Source organism: Rosa chinensis, chromosome 4 (assembly GCF_002994745.2).
Source record: "Rosa chinensis cultivar Old Blush chromosome 4, RchiOBHm-V2, whole genome shotgun sequence".
NCBI classification, from domain to species: domain Eukaryota; kingdom Viridiplantae; phylum Streptophyta; class Magnoliopsida; order Rosales; family Rosaceae; genus Rosa; species Rosa chinensis.
The window spans coordinates 37,363,886-37,382,727 of record NC_037091.1 but is presented as its reverse complement, the minus strand read 5'-3'; the positions used below and the strand labels follow the sequence as shown (position 1 = coordinate 37,382,727).

The window sequence follows — 18,842 nt, the reverse complement described above, 5'->3', positions numbered from 1 at the left end:
TTGTGTAGGAAATAAGCAGAATTACATAAATCAAGAGAAAATTGTGGAAAATTGGAGCAAATTGGAGTTTCTGACAAAAGGATGAAATAGTCAATGTGAGTCAACCATGGTCAATGCCATCAATCGTGCGGAATTGCAAGAAGAAGAGAAAAGAACTGAAGAGAAAAAAAAATAAATAATAAAAATAAATAAATAATGGATCTTAATTGATTAAGTTAATTAATCAATTGATTAATTACTTAAGTAATCAAGTTATGTTGTAGTCAATTAGTCATGCACGTCATATACATGCGGCAAGCCTTTTTCCACACGTGTGCACCAGCCATGAGCCCCTCCATTCTTCTTTACACGAACCAGCCACATCTCACCATTCACCATTTCATTTAGTCTTCCTTCTTTGCCAATCCACACCATACACGTGCTCACCTTTTATCTTCCCTAACACACACCACACAGCAGCCCACATATATATATATATATATATATATATATATATATATATATATATACACATATATACACATATCCTATCCAGAACGAAGCCTCGCTCTGAAATTAAAGTGCGATATTAGAGTTTAGGGTCACTTTTCGGTCACATATTCACATTTCAACCGTTCAGTTTTTAGGTACTTATGTATAGATCATCTCTGCAAAATTTCAGTCAAATTGATGGTCGTTAAGGCATTGATAACTGCCTTAAACCTAGTATGGTTCAGGTTGGACATATTCAGTTCGTCCATTGGTTTAAGCGAGTTAGATACCTTAAAGATCAATAATTTGGTTGAAATTTTGCATAGATGATCTATACATTAGTACCTACAGACTGAACGGTCGAAATGTGGATATGAAACAAAAAGTGACCCTAAACTCTAACCTCGCACTTTAATTTCAGAGCGAGGCCCCTCTCTCTCTCTCTCTATATATATATATATATATATATATATATGACGTCCGTACCATGCGGACGGTACGGATTTCCCTTTTTCCCCCACTTTCGGATCACATTTTCACATCTTAACCGTTGAGTTTTTAGGTCCTAATGTATAGATCACCTCTGCAAAATTTCAGCCAATTTGGTGATCGTTAAGGCATCCAAAACTGCAAATTACAACAATGTATACGAACGGTTCCTGTTCGACATATTCGGTTCGTTCGTGTAAATTGCAGTTTTGGATGTCTTAACGATCACCAAATTGGCTGAAATTTTATAGAGATGATCTATACATTAGGACTTAAAAACTGAACAGTTAAGATCAAAATATGTGATTGGAAAGTGGGTGAAAACCGAAATTTCGGTACGGACGTCCGCACCTGAGAAAAATCCTATATATATATATATATATATATATATAATTGTATTGAAGCATCAGGGAGACCGGAGAGAACCCTACAGCACCGCCACACCACCAAAATGGGGGGCAGCCTTTGGGCTACTCTCTTACCACTTTTCTCTTCCATTTTCCATATTATTTTAGTTTTAGTTTAGGGAATTGAAGGATTACTCACTCAAAGATTCAAGGATTCATCAAAATCTTCTACCTCTACAAGATTCAAGACTTGGATAATTGTGGGAATTGTAATTCAAGACTAGTCATGCTAGCTTTTTAGCTATTTGTAACTATTCTTGTTTTCTCCTACACTTCTCTTTTCTTTTCTATTTGAAATTTGTAGTTTTGATTCTATAATTATGGGTTGTGAGTAATTTTCTTGTTGGGGGTTAGGGTTGTGTGCCCTAACCCAAATTTTGTGTAAAAGATGTTTAATTTAATGTAATGATGCAATTTTCATATGATGAATGCTTATATCAACTATTGTTGGGTTGAAATGCATGTCTAGGAGCCTAGTCAACTCTAGGGTGTGTATTTTGAGCATGTACGTCTAGGATGGAGTTAGAGGCTTGACCTCCTCTAATTCCTAAGCTAGAAACCTTCAATTTCGTATTCAAGGGCGGGTCGCTTAGTAGTCTAATTCCTCAATCTCTAGGCTTCTTGATGTGAGTTAGTGATCCTGAACTGCCTCTAATTCATGCCAAGTGAGTTCCTACAACCCTTGAACCGGAGTAGGAATACCATCTACATTAGATTAGCTTCCGACACATGAGATTTGCTGAAGGAACCTCCCTAGCACCTGACATTCTCATTTTTATTGTTTACATTTCATTTTTATTTTTATTGCTTTACATTCATTATCTTTTTGTTAAGTTGAAATCAACTCCCAAATATTGAACTCTTCCACTCATTTGTGCATATACACAACTAGACTCTTAGTTTGGATTAGGCTTTGGTGAAAATCAAAGCCGAGCATTGCTAAGGCTTGGTGCCTTAGATTAGACTTTTTATTTATTTTTATTCTCCTTTATTTGCTTCGTGACTTTAGCTCCGACTACCCAAGGATTGTGGGTTAGCCACTAATCCCCGTGGTACGATAAACTTTGGGCTTAATTAATACTTCCCTATCTTGACATGATTCCTACGCTTGCGAGAGTATATGCTTCAAGTCAGCCGCCAGACGAGCAAAAATTCTCAAACCCTAGACCAAGAGAATCCATATTTTTTTGGAGCTCTGTTCGAGTTGTGGCCATCACACAATATTTCCTATTTAGGCTTTGTTAGCTAAAGTGAGTGTAAAAAGACAATAAAACTCTTAGATCTTATATTAATTCTAAACTAGTCTTCTAATCACAAGCTCTGCATGTGTGACATTTTTATATTGAAAAAAGTGGTAGTTATTTGAGAAAAAAAAAAGAAGTGGGGATTATCTGAATCATGGGTACTGGTTACTACATATATAAATAAAATCAGGAATGATCACTGAGTTTTGATACGTTCGACACTTAACTCACTGTATTTTCAACAATATCACTTAACTCACTCAGTTTTGAACCCAACTTTCACATAACTCACTATCGTCTAACGACGTCTATTATGCCGTTAAATATTTGAACTGAAAGGGTTATTTTTTGTCAAATTCGCTGTGAACAAATCTTTGCCTTTGAGTTAGAGCTCGACTTTCTCAAATCACAATCACAACGAAAAGGGGAAGAACTAGAGAAAGAAGAGAGTGAGAGTGAGGGTGAGAGGAAGAGGAAGAGAAGACAAACTGAAAATTTTGATCGATCGAGCAACGATGTCAAATGCACCAAAAATGTGGAGATATTTCAGACCGGATGGAGAGCCACCAACAAGGCATGGTATGTGAATCCTCCTGAGTTAGGGTTTTAAAATGATTGAAATTGGGATGAGGATAAAATTTGGGATTGGGGTTTAGGGGTTCTGTTGGATCATAATTCATATACATTTTTGTCTCCTAAAACATGGAAATTACTTGTTCTAAAGTCCAAATTTAATGTTGACTAATCCAATTTCATTATTTCCCTAATCTTGTACTTTTGCTTAACCTTTGTGTTTATTTATATTTATTTATTATGTTTTCCTTATCATGCTAGGAAATGATGGAGAAGAATGAAAATGCACTAAAAAGTCAACCTTAGCACATTTTCTTACTCCGGCTAGGAGAAAGTGAGCTAGACAAGAAAGGAGGGGTAGCCGCTTAAACAAACAAAATCCGAATGAGTTGAAACTTTTCAGTTTCATTCTAGACATCCCAAGGATCATTTCTTATGAAGAGTGCCAGAGATAGTTTTGAGTGGAAAGCCTTCAAACAGTCAGTCCAATGTTCTGAAAGATGAAAACGGGAAAACCTGACCTGTACTTATTTCAGAAGCATTTACGGGCCAACCAAAGTGAATTTAACTCTGAAATTTTACCAGGATGATTTACACTCATAGAGGCACATTTGATATGAAGAAATCTGAGACCCATTCTGAAGTCTTGGTGGAGAATTAATTGAAGGAATAAAGGGACAGAAAGTAACCTAAAACCAGCTCAACATTCATCATGTTCATGTTTCCCACCCACATAAAGAAAGCTAGATGTTTTTCTCTTTTTCCTTGGATATATTTTTCTGCTCCAATCTCTTTAATAAATCATCAACACTCCCATACTCCACCTTCATGCTTTGTTTTTATTCATCATTACTTCCTTCTTTTTCTTCCCTATATAAACACCTTCTCCTCTCACTCTCAAATACATTCCTTGATCCATAACATCTTCTTTTCTCTCTTCATCTCCTTCATAAAACCTCCATTACCACCACCACAACCTTCATCATCTTTCCACCTACCCATTCCATTTCATACACAAAAAGCTTCACTACTCCACCATTTCACCACTTGATCATCTCTACATCTCATATTCCATCATCAACCTTTGAAGAAAAAGAAGAGGAGTCTAGCATCACTTGAGGAATCATCATCACCATCACCATTTTCACCATGTCAATGCCTTCATGAGTTCATCTACACCATCCTCAACTTGATTATCACTAGTCCCTTCTCTATCCCTACTTTTTAGTTTGATGTTCATAAACATGTTGAAGCTTATGTATTTGATTATGAGTGAGTAGTTAGTTTGTTGGGGCTAGGGTTGAAAGCCCTAACCAAACTTGTAATGAATTGATGTTTGAGTCTTATTTGATGCATTTTCCATGATCATCTTCACATGCTAATTCAAGAAGTGAATGCTTATATTTGAATCTAACTAATTTGAATACTTTGCATTTGTCATTACATGAACAATGTTTAGAAAATAGCTAACTTTAGACATTGAAAGCATGATAGCACACTAGGTGTGTATGTGAGGGTACTGAGTTAAAATCACCTAGATCTAGGATTGGTTTGCTTGCTTGATTATCTAAACTCAAATCTTTATGCATCTAGGAGCAAGGAATTGATACTTATCCGGTAATATAACTTGTTCTTGGGTGGTTAGTTTCGCACTTATCCGGTGGAAATTGATAAAATAAAAGGAGTTTAGGCCTTAGTAGTCTTATCCGGATGCTAAGAGGGTAATTGGAGATTTGGGATTGCATTACTTATAGTTTGAACATCAATGCATGTCCGGGAGGCTATGGTGAACAACCTAAAGCTCTAACTTCCATCCATTTTATCACATCTAGTTTAACATAGCCTAGTTTACATTTCAAGTTTCATTTTGTGTTAATTTGATTCGAAACCATTTTCAAAGCCGAAAATCAAACCACTACACCATCTTGCATATATTCACCATGAACTTTGGTTCACTTGTGAGCTCTTGTTTATGACTTGTACATTTGCATATTCATCTAGCATCCTCTAGGTTTTCCTTAGCTAGAGTGGAATTTCCAATCCCTTGGTACGATATCCCCTACTCATAATCCCTACACTATAACTTGGCCCTTCTACTTGAGGGTGACTATTTGGCTAACAGGTTCCTCTCTACACCGTCGACGAGGTCGTCAACACCTTGATGAGGTCGATTACTGTTGCTGCACTAGTAAAACTAAGAATTGTTTGTCTTTGCTTTGTTCTTTTGTCTGTCTCTGTCTTCACTGGAAAAGTAATACTCTGTTCCAATCTGAAATCTTTGCTTAATTTTCTTTTCTTGTTTGATATATGTTGTGGATATGTACTAATGGTTTGGATGTTTGGATAATGGCTTGAGAACTATTACAATTTCTTTGTTTATTATTTTTATTTCCTTATGGCTTAAGTGTCAAAGAAAGAAGAGGACAAAGTGAGAAAGGGAGGAGGTGGATAAAGCAAAAGGGAACAAAGAAAAAGGAAAGAAAGGAGGGGATTTGGGATGGAGCTAACTCGGGAGAAAACGAGAGCAGGTGGAGAGAAGTGAGGAAACATGAGAGAGGAAGAAGCAAATAATTTAGGTTCAACCATCACAAACTGATGATCAAAGTGTGCATGTGGAGCAAGCTGAAAATGGTGAAACTGAGGTCCAAGTCGAAAAAGTTCAAAGTGATGTGCAAGTTGAAAGTGATATGCATTCTGGATATGTGCAGCAAACTGAAAATGTTAGTATAAATGCTTGCTGGAACCATTTTTCTGTTTTCACCATGACATGCTTGCTTAAAGTATAAATGTTAGCATATGTGCATTCTTTCTTTATTTCTTTTTTACTTGTAAGTTTGCTTTACTTTGATTGGATAAGATATCTTGCTCTATTGAATATGGATTTTTAGATTGCAATTACATTAATATTCCTGTACAGGGGCTCTGCTATTTCTAGAACATTGGAAGTTCAATGCATATCTATTTATTCAGAATGTTGGTCTAATTGCTCTTATATTCTGTTGACATAATGAATTCTCAAATGGCTTTTGCAGGTTCCAACACCCTCAAATATTGCAAGTGCTTTATCTCAACCAGCGATCTCATCATTATCTCTGACTCAAGTTAACATTCAACCTCAGTCTTGTTCACAGCAAACTGTTATCAGATCATCTCATAATTCCAAGACATTCGTATGTCCTAACACAAGGATTTTAATGAAGAGCAAGTCAGTAGCACAAAAGCCTAAACCTGTGACAGGATCCAACACAAGCGGAAGAGGCCAGCAAGGACCAATGGAGGGTTCCAACAAGAAAATTTGGAAGCCATGAACTAAACTTCTATTTTGGAATTGTTTTGTTTATCTTTTGTCAATGAAGCTGATCTTAACAACAACTAGTATTATGATTTAGTTTTTGTAATCATGGTTGTTAGCATGTACTTTATTTATTTTGATATAGCTTCAAAAGTAAACTGAATTTGCCAGCTTAAATGCATGTTCATTTTAATAGTGCAACGTCAAATTGATTTTTTTATTTTATTTTTATGATCTAAGCAGAAACATGTGAGAATCTATAGTTTTAATTTATTTATTTTTTCATATATGATTTAAGAAGAAGCATATGAGAATCTATAGACTGAGGGGAAAGAGAGAAAAATATGGAGGGAAGGAGGGGAAAAATTTGAAGGGATAACTATTCATTTTACATGAAATATGAATTATATAGAGGACTTTAGCAAAATGGCGGGAATACCTTGATTGGATGAAAATATCCCTCACTATATTGCACATGATCAATAATTTAACGACCAAGGTGACGGTAGTGAGTTATGTGAAAGTCGGGTTCAAAACTGAGTGAGTTAAGTGATATTATTGAAAATACAGTGAGTTAAGTGTCGAACGTGTCGAAACTCAGTGACCATTCCTGATTTTTTCCTATATGAAAAATTAATTTTTTTTCTCTTTTTATATAATTTTTTATTTTTTTAATTTCCCATACCACCACTCAATTATTTAAAATTAATATAAGATGTGTAGTGGTGATATTGTTTTAATGATAAAGGAAAGTGGTCAGGGTTGAGCACAACTTCTATCTAGGTGTCCAGAGAATTTTTGGGTGCCCAATGGAAGTGGGCATGGGCCTTTGTACTTTGTTTGGGCCTGATTTTTTGGAGCTTTTATTTGGGATCCAGGAAACTTATTATGGGCCTTTTTTTGCTGCATGTTGGAGTTGATTTTTCGGCTACTTAGGTTACCTCTATTCAATCGATGTATTTTATTGTGTAAAATAGGCAATGTCGATCATACTACTGGTTACATTGATGGAAGATTATCCTCTATTCGACTTATATTTTTGTGTGGAAGTATGGTCGATCATACCATTAGTAACTTTTTACATAACCCAGGTTCTATTCGGTGCTCCATCAAATGCTTTATAATATCCCTTATTAGTATCCTTATTAGGTTTTCTTTTCAATGCCTTGTTACATCTAGTATTGATTTGGTTGTTTCTCATTTTAATGTAGTTTCTACATCTTTAAGCTGTAATCTTTCTTATTTTCATTTATATAATTGGTTGACTTTCTCAAAAATAATTGATTGACTATTACTCTAAAAAACTACAGTATCAACTTTGTAAATTTTTTTTTTTTGGGATAGAATTTATTATTGTATTAATGAAAGCAATCAAAACACTAGAACAATACATACAGCAATATTTATGTGACATTTATTTCTCTCCAAAATAAAAATTGAACCTCAAATTTTTTTAAATAAAGTGTCAAATGTATTAATCGATGAAGAAGATTACAATCAGTTTAGCATCTTGAACGAATAAGGGAGGAATAGTATCCCAACACAACTGCTGACCTGAATGCAAGGCAACCTTAGCTAAAAAATGCGCAACAGCGTAGGGTGACAGTAACCACACTCAAAAATAAATAAAGCCTAGCTCAGCCAAATTTTTTCTTTTAGTGATAAACCCTACAATACGTTTTATCTATAAACTAAAAATTCAGAGAAAGCCTAAACTTGTAAAAGTAAAATAGAATTGGAATTGGTTTTCTCATTTCATTTTATAGTCCCATTATATAGGGAGAGAATTACAATGGAAATATCAATTACAATGATGACATTAAATACTAATTGATCCGTAATTGTTGCTGATTGATGGTAATCGCTAATTCCTTGATTCCCTCTCTGTCAGTCACTTTGACGAAGGCACATAATGTGTTTTTCCTTTAACACTCCCCCTTGTGCCAAGTCAAAGACGCAATGGTGCATGAGTTGTTGCCTCACTAAAAACCTTGCCAAGTAACAATAAAAACCCTGTGAGACAAAAAATACACCCTAGTCGAAGGAAAAGAGCACAACGCACCTTTTATATTTGAGGATGACATGTGTGTGTTAGACTCCCCCTGACGTCTACACCTCCCCCTGATACTTACATTAATCAAGGGAGCTTGGAAAGTTTGCATTCCTATGTTTTTCACATGTTTCTCAAATATGGCCTTAGGCAATGATTTAGTGAACAAATCTGCCGCATTCTTCTCAGACCTTACTTGATTCACTTGAATCTTGAGGAAGGCCTGTTGTTGCTGATTGTAGAAAAACTTTGGCGATATGTGTTTTGTATTATCACCCTTTATATATCCTAGCTTCATTTGTTCGATGCAAGCTGCATTATCTTCATAAATGCAAGTAGGCTCTTCAGTGGTAGAACTCAAACCACTAGTACCTCGAATATGTGTAATGATAGCTCTTAACCATACACACTCACGAACCGCCTCATGTAGAGCAATGATCTCTGAGTGGTTAGAGGAGGTAACCACAAGGGCTTGCTTGGTTGATCTCCAAGATATCGCCGTGTTCCCAATGGTAAATACATAACCAGTTTGGAAACGACCTTTATGTGGGTCAGAGAGGTACCCAGCATCAGCAAAACCAACCAAAACATCATTTGGGGTTTCCATGTAGTGAGTGGCGCTTTCGCCATCAACATTTCCTTCAAGGATTTCAGTTCAATATGCGGTCCCTCTTGTCTCTCTGTAGGGAAAGAACAGTCTCAAGTCAATGGTTCCTTTTAGGTATCGAAAAATGTTCTTGATACCATTCCAGTGACGCTGCGTTGGCGCTGAGCAAAATCTAGTTAACAAGTTTACTGAGAATGCAATGTCTGGTCAAGTACATTGGGCTAAGTACAATAATGCGCTTATTGCACTTAGATAGGGAATTTCAGCTCCCAACACCTCTTCGTCATCTTCTTTTGGACGAAATGGATCTTTCTTTGCATCCAAACTTTGACCGATCATGGGAGTGCTAGCAGGATGCGCTTTGTCCATGTTAAATTGCATGAGCATCTTTTGGACATACGCAGACTGGTGGATTAGTATTCCACAAACTCGGTGTTCTAGTTCAAGGCCTAGACAAAATCGAGTTTTCCTAAGATCCTTCATCTCAAATTCGGATTTTAAGTAGCTCGCGGTTTCTCTTATTTCATCAAGAGTACCTATTATGTTCATATCATAATAGTCACTTAGATGGGTATACCACATCCACCCGAATTGTTTCAATCTGTAAAGTGAGCGTTTCAACCTAATTGCAAACGCACTCCGTGGTTTAGAGTCACTTGACTTGGGTAATGTAAGGCCATCAGACACTTTCACATATATATATATATCTATCTATCTATCTATCTATCTATGAATCAAGATCCCCATAGAGATATGCAGTAACTACATCCATAAGATGCATTTCCAGTCCTTCGAAAACTACCAAGCTAACTAAGTAGCAGAACGTTATAACATCCATTACGGGAGAGTATGTCTCCTCGTAGTCAATTCCAGGGCGTTGTGAGAAACCTTACGCCACAAGGTGAGCCTTGTATCTCAGGACTTCATTCTTCTCATTACGCTTTCTGACAAAGACCAATTTATGTCCTATAGGCTTTACACTTGGTGGGGTTAGCACTACCGGACCAAATACCTATCTCTTTATCAGAGAATCTAATTCTGCATGGATTGCTTCTTTCCATTTAGGCCAATTTGCTCTTTGTTAACATTCTGCAACAGAGCGTGCTTCGATGTCTTCGTGCTCTATAATTTCTTGAGCAACGGTGTATGCAAATACATCGTCAACATGTATGGAAGATCTTTCTATCAACTCATACGCACTCTCATAATCCATTGAGATTTCTTTGTTCTCTGGAATCATTTCAAACATCGGAGCGTCCTCTAGTATTGATTCATGGACATAACTATAATCAGAGACAATCTTATGAGAGGGATTCTCTACATTGATGATTAATTAATGGATCGGTTTGTGCCTTACTCGCCCTCTTCTTCCTTGGGTGAGTGTCAATTGAACCAAGTGGCCTCCCCCTCTTCCTTTGGGGAGCCACGACCTCAAACACACCTCCACTAAGTGTGGTTGTAGTGCCTCTATCTACGGCACCATGCCCCTTGTTGGGGACTTCTAACCTTGCAGGCACATTTGCAGCTGGTATACGTAATCTTGTCACTTTTGCGATATCAGTAAACGCATCAGGCATCGAATCTGCTACGTTCTGAAGATCGATTATTCTTTTCACTTCACTTTCACATTGTGAAGTGCGGGGATCAAAATGAGACAGAGTGGGGATGAACCATGATTCCTGTCGTTCCCTTGAAAAATCATTTTTCCTATCTCCCCCTAACGACGGGAAGACTGTCTCATCAAAGTGACAATCCGCAAATCTAGCTGTAAAGAGATCGCCTGTCAAGGGTTCCAAGTAGTGGATAATTGTTAGAGATTCGTATACATAAATACTTAATCGTCTTTGAGAACCCATTTTGGTGCGCTGTGGGGGCGCAATAGACACATATACTATGCAACCAACATGCGTACGTGTGAAATGTCAGGCTCATATCCAGTTACCAACTGGTACGAAGAAAATGGTTGGCCAACAGTGGGTCTGAAACAAATAAGTAAAGCTGCGTGCAATATTGCATAACCCCAGGCAAATATAGGTAGGTTGGTACACATAACCAGTGCCCTAGCCACCATCTGTAGCCTTTTGATGGTAGCTTCTGCGAGACCATTTTGTGTATGCACATGGGGTACATGATGCTCTACATCGATCCTAATAGACATGCAATATTCATCAAATGCTTTTGATGTAAACTTTCCAGCATTATCAAGCCTTATAGACTTGATAGGGTGATCAGGGTAGTGAGCCCTTAAAAGTATAATCTGTGCTAGCAGTTTTGCAAATGCAGCATTTCTTGTGGACAATAAAGCGACATGTGACCAGCGTGTCGAAACATCCACCAGAACCATAAAGTACTTGAATGGTCCGCATTCTGGATGGATAGGTCCACATATATCTCCTTGTATCCTTTGTAAGAATGGAATGTTTTGTTTTGTATCTTTAGCATAGGAAGGTCTCGATCTTGTTTTTGCTAAAAAGCAGGCTTTGCAAAACGAGTATGTGCCTTTGAAATAGTCAATGAGGCATAATGGGAGGGAGGTAGTGCTTCTAGTACATCAGAAGGCAATGGCTGCATTTGAGCAGTACTAGGACTGACATCTTGTAGTGTGACCGATTTTTGTCCCATTTTATTTTTCACTCGAAAGAAGGGATGTCCGTGTGAGTTCTTTAAAATACGGATCATCATGTCACGACCAGGGTGCCCTAGGCGGTCATGCCAAAGTCTATATGAGTCAGTGTCCCACATTTCATTGTTGATGACAGCATAGGATTCAATTATCCGAATAGTAGTGAGGTACAGTCCACTAGATTGACTCATTAGTTTCTCTAAAATGCGTTTCCTTTCACATTCATTAGAGGTAATATAAAGGTATTCAGTTCCATTCTCACAGTGGGTTTCTATATGATAACCGTTGGCACGAATATCTTTGAAACTTAACAAGGTTCGATTAGCTCTTGGTGCATACAGAGCGTCTGTGACATTAAACATGGTGCCATTAGGCAGCAAAAATTTGGCAATTCCTCGCCGTTTTATTACTTGTGATGATCCAATCATCGTAGTCACAGAGGAATTATAGGCCATTAATTCAATGAATAATTGCCTATTCCTTAATATGGTGTGGGTAGTCCCGCTATCAACTAAGCACTCAAGTTCTCCTCGATTCATTCTTGATTTCAAGAAAACAAAACAATCCTATCGCACGCGCGTGTTGATGCAGACGTGCATAGCAATGTTTTCAGGCTTGAGAAAAACTGGTCCGCTTCCTCTCTCTTTTCAGCAGTGGGCCATGCCTTTGTTTCTTTTCTTTTCTTGGCCAGCTTTTTTCTTTCTTTTTTTCCTTTCTGGGCCGTGTCTTTACTTTGGCCCAGGTCACTCCATTTTCTCTCTTTTTGTTTTTTTTTGTTGTTTGTTGTTGGGCCGGGTCCTTTTCTTTGGGTCGGGTAACACCTCTCTTTTCTCTCTCTCTCTCTCTCTCTCTCTCTCTCTCTCTCTCTCTCTCTCTCTCTCTCTCTCTCTCTCTCTCTCTCTCTCTCTCTCTCTCTCTCTTTTTCTTCGCGTTTTCTGGTTCTCTGCTCTGTTCTTCTTCTGGTTTGCAGATTGGTAGTTGACTCAGGTCTTGGGCGATCGCTGGTGTCCGGCGCGGGATCTGGCCTTCTCAGGCGGCGATCGCTGGTGTCTGCTGCAGCGAGGTTGGGCCGGATGTTGGCCTAACGAGGGCCGTGGTGGAGGAAGACGAACTGGAGAGGGAGAAGAACAGGGTGGAGGACGATGTCATGGGGTTCTGTCTGGGGAAGGACCTAGATGGGTACTGCGACAAAGAAGGATCTGGGCAGTGTGATTCACAAACCGACGAAGAAGGATCTGGGGAGGATCTAGGTTTGGGTTCTGAGGCCGGGTTGATCGATGATGAAGATGGTCTGCCGGTGTTCGCTAGAGGAAGATGGGTGCAAAGAGAAAATTGGCTGGGTACTGAGAGCAATTGGCTAGGTGAGGCCGGTCTGTATAGGGCTGGCTGTGTGCGCGGAGGGAGGACCAAGGGTGGAGGCTGCTGGCGGAAATGTAATTTTTTTTTTTTTTTTTTGACAGGAGGAAGAAAGAAACTAGAAAACTAAGTTTTTTTTCCTTGGCTATTGGCTCTGAGCGTGCTGATAACGTGTAAAAGTAAAATAGAATTAGAATTGGTCTTCTTATTTCATTTCATTTCATAGTCTCATTATATAGGGAGAGAATTACAACGAAAATATCAATTACAATGATGACATTAAATACTGATTGATCCGTAATTCCTGCTGATTGATGGTAATCGCTAATTCCTTGATTCCCTCTCTGTCAGTTACTTTGACGAGGGCACATAATGTGTTTTTCCTTTAACAAAACCATTATTGATTTAATCTGCATTCTTCCTCGCTCTAATTCCCTCTCATCTTTCAATTATCTCTCAGACCTACCTTTCTTATAGGTGATCCATTAAATTTAGTTATTGTCAATTTGATATGTTGTTTATTTCATTATATAATTGAATATTTCCTGGCCTATATTGCTAGTTGTAACAATGTTAGTTATAAATCTAATTAATCTGTGCATATGTTCAGGGAACTCCACTTTCGTTTGCCCTGTGCAATCAAGAAAAACATCTGCAAAACCCATGGAGGCACTGTGAATTGCATCCTCGGGATCCAATTGGCATTTTCTGGGACGGATAAGCACCGTTCAGTTCTGAACTCATGGTATGAACTATGAAGTACAGAACCCATTCGTTGTGTTGAAGTACAGGCACTCTGTTTCTTGTTGGGTTTACCTAAATAAGATGAAATGGTTTTGCTCTGATAATAGGGACCGGTTTTTTTAATCATTTTGACCTTGCATTTTCATGGTTGCACTTATCAAGGACCTAATTTCTGGTATTGATCTTGTAGTGTAAAGCCTAGCTAGCAAGCTAAACATCTTTTCCCTAGCACAAGTTACACCATCAATTTATAATATATATATATATGAACTTTCAAGCATGAGCCCCTGATCATTTCAATAAAGTTCCAGATCCTGAGGATGAAACCTACCCTTTACTAATCTTTTTTTACAAATATGGAAGTTTCACATGTAATTCGGCTACCAATGATCTCCACTAACAAAAGCCAAGATGCATTATCAGACTCCAGCTCATGTCATGAACAACTATAAACAAGAGGTTTTCTTAGCTTGGTCAGTACTCCCTTTTATGGTCTCTATTCAAATCTGAAGGATTCTCTCACAAGCTAGTATAACAAGTTTTTCTGATGTTAAACTGTTTCTGTCGGATTCTTGTATTTTTTCACTACCCACTCACTAGCTAAGGTTTGATCGTTCACTTCTCCTTGTTTCATTTGTATGATTGTCAAGTAATCAAATTTTGAGGATCATTGTGATTAGAGGAAAGAGATATGATTTTCATTTGTATTTTGTCTTTCCATGATAGTTTTATTAAACAAAATCGACTAAGTTGTCCCTGTTTATGGGTGCACATATATACCGTCTGTTGTTCATGTACCTGCCCTTTTATCAGGCTTATGGATGTTTCTCTTTCTATTACACGCATGCTGCTATCATGAGTGATTGACTCTAGTCATGCACTATGAAAATCAGAAAATATACTTTATCAAGGACAGTGACAGACATATGCTTTTGTGCTAGCTGGTGCTTCATCTTCTTGTGAGAGTATCAATACCTGCTCTGTTATTGAAACAAGGTGCTTTCAATTAGTTTGGAATTATTGTAGCTGGGTTGTGCAATAAGAAAAGAAAATTAGGTAAAATATACAATATCTTTTTAAGGTGTACTCGCATATGTTTTCTTGATTTCTTGTATGCTGGATTAGAGGTGTTATCTCTTGACTGAGGTGTTCTGGTTTTTGCCACCCCATCTGGACTCCAATCCCAATTTTTGTTCTTGTCTCCTTCTTGAATGATGAATAAGACCAGAGATGTAGTTTTGTTAGGGGTGTAAAGGAAAAGTATGTAATTCAAATTTATAATCGCAAACTTTTAGCTAGTTGGTCAAGAGACAAATAAACTCAGGACTAAAATTAAGACTGCTTGTGTTAACACAAAGAAAAAAGATAGCAATGATTAAAATACAGTACTTAAAAACAGAAGAACAAATATCCACGTTTGAGCATGCCAAGTTTAACAAACTTCATGTTAACCTGCACAGACAAACATTGTTTGTAACATACTAACATAAACAACTGTGACAGTACGTTGAAAATGAGATTTTGTATATAATTGCAAAGAGAATAAAATTACGAAAATCCTTACCTTCATCTCATAGGTTATCTTTTGCATTGGTTACAACATTATTAGTGTGTGTGCATTAAAATAGGTACTGTGCCAAGAATCTCTTAAGACATCCTTCAATGTAATTGGAAATTGTTATAGCAGATAAATACTGATACGGATGCAGATAAATTCCAATTTCTTTTTGACTTTGCTATTTCTGACTTCCTTTTTGGTTTGAATTTGTCATTCTGAGGTTCTAAAGTACGTCATTTTTTTATTCTTGGAACATAGAGAGAGCCAAATGGCAGCAATGAGGATCCAAAGTGGGTTAAACAAGTGTATACTTCAGCCTTATGGTATATTATTGTAGGAGAGGCAGAAATTTTAAATTTAGTAAGAGAAGCTGAAACTCCCTTGTTCTTTGGCTGAACAAACTATACAAAGATGTCAGCATCAGTTGCTTTATTGAAGATGAAAGCAAGACACTGTTTGACTGATAAGGGATGATGCACAAACTAGCAAATTCTATAAGGGATGATGCACTTGCAAGAGTTTTAGGACCTGAAACTCATGGACGAGTTCGTGGGCTTGGGTTTGGTGCTACACCATCTCGAGTCAATGCTACTATTCAAGGCAGTGCAAAGGTTAAAGAACTTGAAGCTACTATATTAAGTCAATGACAGAGGCCTGCTTAGGTTGAAGCGAAGCTTGGAGCTCTTTTAAAGGCCACTCAGGAGGTAAAATCTGCTCTTGAAGCTTGAATGCATTACTACTCTTTGCTTTGAATTGTGGCAGCTCTATGAACGTTGTGCGAGTATTTGCTAAGTTAAAGAATCTCTTATAAAGACTGATTTTTCTGGATAATCAATGAATCACTAACTTCAAATATGAACTTGAATTGAGCTTTGAGCTAAGCTAGATGTTAGCTTTGATTGGCTTTGTGTATTGGAGTAGCTGGGTACATGTTAAGCCTTATTTGGTCTAAATTGATTGGATTAGTCTTGTGAGGTTAAGAATGATTGGCTGGGTACATGCTTTACCTGATTTGGATAAAGCATTGTATTCTTTTTCTTTCTGATTTGTTTGGCATGCTCATAAGCTTTGGTGGCAGAGAGCATTTTTGTTTCATGTTGAGTGGTAAGGAGAGAGTATTCATGTAGTATAATTTTTCTGGGGAAGAAAGTAGTTCTGTTAGAGAAATGCAGTACCTGCCACCAATAAGACCCCATTATATTCAAGTCGTTCAGCATTGTGCTTAACCAATCCATTGGGAATGAAGAAACATAATCTAATGTGTCTTGAACTTAATGTTATACAGGGACCTCCTCAACAGAACAGAAACTTAGAGAAACTGATAAATGCACATGCAACTACTTCTCAGGTATGTAATCTCTGCTATAATTTGTAAGATTTACGAATTCAAGGTGAAACAACTTCTAGTTAGATGTTTAAACCAATATTTGATTCTCTTAATTTCTTATATTTGTAGTCACAACAATCAAGTCGACCAATCAATGCTCCAAGCAATGATCTTGAAAATAGAAGATGTGCACTTTTGAATTGGAACAATTATGAAGAAGATGAAGTGGTGGCTGAAGGGAAGATCTCTTCAACAAATCCAAGTACAAAAGTTCATTGTGTGCCTCTTAGCTTGGACGAGATTGTTGGAAGGTTTGGGTTGATGTGGTGTTTGATGAGTATCAGACTATGGAAGTGTATAGAGCAACCATGGATACCAAACAACTTGGTGAAGCTGTAGGAAGCACTCTTGCATCGCCCAAAAGCTCCATTAAAATGCTCCCTTAGTAGTTGAAGTAGCAGGTACATTTTGCTTTACTAGAGAATTTATGTAGGTCAGGAAGTACCATGCATGCATGTTTTGTCAATGCTGATGAACAAAGAATCTAGTACTTTGTCATGCTTGTTTTGTAAAGAACATATGTATAAGAGAATATGGCACTCTTAATGAAATGTATATTTTTCATACATGGTTAGTGTGTACTAATATTGGCATGTGAATGTGTTTAAGTAATGGTGAATGTTTATAGAGGTACAGGAAAGCATAGCCCAGCAAATTGGGTGCAATAATATATACTGAAATGTTATAACAACGTATTCAATAATACGACAACATACCATGTTTGCTGTCGAAAACTAAAGACAACATGCTGAGAGCGTTGTTAAAACTTACAACACGCACTTGAAACGTTGTCGAAAATTTATGACAACGTGCAGAGCTCATTGTTGAATAATTACAACAACGTGATTCGCCTCTTTTTGACAACGTGTACAGCGCGATGTTAAGGACTCAGGGACTTTTAATGACTCGATATGGCATCTACAACATGCGCCAAACGTTATCAAAAGTGATTGACAACGTGAATTGCATGTTGTTAAACATGTTTTTTCTTGTAGTGATATTTACATATTTGGGGAAATATCATTTCATCTGATATATACTGACTAGTACGAGATGTCATTATCAATACATAATTAGATCAACCAAGTGCAGATTGAGAAGAATTAAGAAGAAGGTGAAGAGATGCAGCATAGCATTCTATATTTTTTTTTGGATGAAAGCACCTTAGCATTCAAGTGCGCGCCAATAAGCACTTTGTTTTCTGTTTGACAAATTTTTTTTTTCTTTTCGCTTTGTTTTTTTTTCGCTGGAAGGGTTATTGGCCTAATCTCTCCATATCCTGTTATTTCTTTCCTTTTCTCTTTATGTTGATTAAACTGTTTCTTTAACAAAAACCTACATATATTAATTCAGGATGCATGCTTTCAATTAGTTTGGATTACTGTCGCTGCGTCGTGCAACAAGAAAAGGAGATGAGGTAAATATACAATATCTCTTTTAATGGATATTCAATTTCTCAACTGCTTGATTAATCGCTTTGCTACGTGACAGTTGATTGTTTGATTAATATAATGCTCTTTTAGATGCATATTATTCATAGAAGAAGTATTAGTTAATTATGTCAATTCCTATCAACTTAAATTAAGTGTGTAACGTGCAGAACAATTTTTATTTATTTTTATTTCATTTACTCTACAGAAGATGTCAGTTGATAAATCATGGATGAAGTTAGGTCGGTCAAATCCAGAGTATTTTGATGGAGTCGCAAATTTCATTGATTATGCAAATAGGCATGTAAAAGACAGTGATGGAAGAATCTATTGTCCATGCAAAAAATGTCAAAATGGAGATAGAGAAGTTCCAACAGAAGTGCACAGACATCTTCTGTACAAGGGTATTTGTAACACCCCGTACCCGGAAATACTATCCCTTAATTTATTTGCATTGCATTTAGATTATTTCAATAAGGTGAATCGTTAAATTAGCCTTCTTAATAGGAAATTATTTTTTTTGGAGTTTCCAAAATTTTTTCCTTAGCATGGAAAAATAGAGCACGACAATATGAGAGCGTAGGCGCAAACAGTTCGTTAAACGGAGTTGT

The 18,842-nt window shown here is 37.1% G+C and overlaps 1 long non-coding RNA gene across 1 annotated transcript; it reads left to right on the top strand.

The window, feature by feature from the left end:
* Positions 1 to 15,905: 15,905 nt before the first annotated feature.
* Positions 15,906 to 17,220, top strand: LOC112199222. Its single transcript, XR_005809416.1, has 3 exons — positions 15,906 to 16,118; positions 16,700 to 16,762; positions 16,871 to 17,220. It is a non-coding gene; the product is annotated as an uncharacterized LOC112199222 (long non-coding RNA).
* Positions 17,221 to 18,842: the final 1,622 nt, after the last annotated feature.